General features: G+C 39.1%; 1 protein-coding gene across 1 annotated transcript in view; it reads right to left on the bottom strand.

Annotated features, from left to right (window-relative positions):
- Positions 1 to 1,597, bottom strand: part of LOC106521322 (cadherin-6) — a gene marked incomplete in the record, with an annotated part of 48,929 nt that overhangs the window by 29,002 nt on the left and 18,330 nt on the right.

Raw genomic sequence — 1,597 nt, 5'->3', positions numbered from 1 at the left:
AGAGAGAGAGAGAGAGAGAGAGAGAGAGAGAGAGAGAGAGAGAGAGAGAGAGAGAGAGAGAGAAAATACTGTCAAAGGTTTAATGTTAAAGTTAGACAGTATTTACATCATCCTGATGGAAGTACTGTACTGTACTGTACTGTACTGGAAACCACAAGTTGTGAATAAAACACATTATTACTGATGGAAGCAGCACCCCTTGGTTTTAACAACAGTCGCTTAGACTGGTATTCCTCTGTGAAAATACAACTGTTCAAGTGATCTTAGAAATCCTTTTGCATCCTTACTTTAAACAATCTTTTCTTTGAATTGAATTAAATCTGTCAATAAAAACTGGGAGAATATTTATTCATTCACTTATTTTACATATTTGTATTTAATGCATCTTATTTTATAGAAATTTGATTGGACTTTCATGCTGAAAGGGAAGTTTGTTGGGGGGAGTTTCTGTCAACTTACTGTATATGGACCATGACTAATTTATGACAGCAGTAAAAAGGTCCTGGTTTTAGAGTTTACTTGTTCTTCTTGTGTTTGTGTGGGTTTCCTCCAGGTATTCTGGTTTCCTCCCATAGTATAACGTTAGTCTGCCTTCAGGTCTCCCTTACAAAAGAGATTAATGATTTTCAATCAGCTAGTCTGGTTCAACAAAGGTTAACAAATCAAACTATCAAAATAAAAGCATAAAACATGAATATTAATTAAACACACAAACATCAGAGCTGAGAATTATGACCTGCTGTGTTGCATGTGGTCTAAGACTTAGTCTAAGACTGTGTGAGTAAAAGCAGCACGCAGTATGCTTTCCTTTAACCACTGCTGGGCCTTTCATCATGTATCTGTGCAACCAGCAACCAGTTTTCAGTTCCAACAAACCAACTAGTTTGACATGAAAAAAGATCAATCATAAACTGAAAAGAAGCCTCTAAAGCTTGGTTCTGCTTCTCGATTAGACAGAATATTTCATGTTTACATTTGAACAAACCTTTGCTCCTGAACTAAATGATAAACCGTTGAAGCAGAACTGCTGATTTCTATCCAACAAAGTTCTCCTGTTTTTACCTGAGGCTGGGAATCAAACACTAATTATGTCATCTGTAAGGTTTGATTGGAGTGAGGCGTTCTGACATGTTGTTGCATCTTGTCTTCCTGTCTGAGCCAGCCTCTCTGAACAACGAGCCACAGCTTCTGCAAGCACAACCCTCTGTAATTGGAGGAGCTGTCAAAGCAGCGGCGAGGAGAGGAAAGCTGGAGTCGTCTCTGAACAGTAAATTGACCTGCTCCCTTTCAGACAGATGCTGCTCAACATCTGTCAGAGGAAACCCGGCGTCATGGTAACTGCTTCAGCACAGCTAAAACCGTTAAAAAAGGCTCTAAAGTCGTGAAACGAAACGTAATGGTTCAGTTTTCTGCTCATTAGAATCACAAAAGGCTCCAACTTTTTAGAAAGAACTCTAAATTTCTGCAGTTTGACAAGATGATGGAGACTAAAAACACCCAGGATCTGTTTCAATCAGCTGACTGAATGAGTGTGCAAGAGGAGGGAACATGATCAAAGAATGCACACACACACACACACACACACACACACACACAC

Source organism: Austrofundulus limnaeus, unplaced genomic scaffold (genome assembly GCF_001266775.1).
Source record: "Austrofundulus limnaeus strain Quisiro unplaced genomic scaffold, Austrofundulus_limnaeus-1.0 Scaffold106, whole genome shotgun sequence".
Classification (NCBI taxonomy): Eukaryota; Metazoa; Chordata; class Actinopteri; order Cyprinodontiformes; family Rivulidae; genus Austrofundulus; species Austrofundulus limnaeus.
Note: the sequence above shows the minus strand (reverse complement) of the source record. Positions and strands in the feature narration are given on the sequence as shown.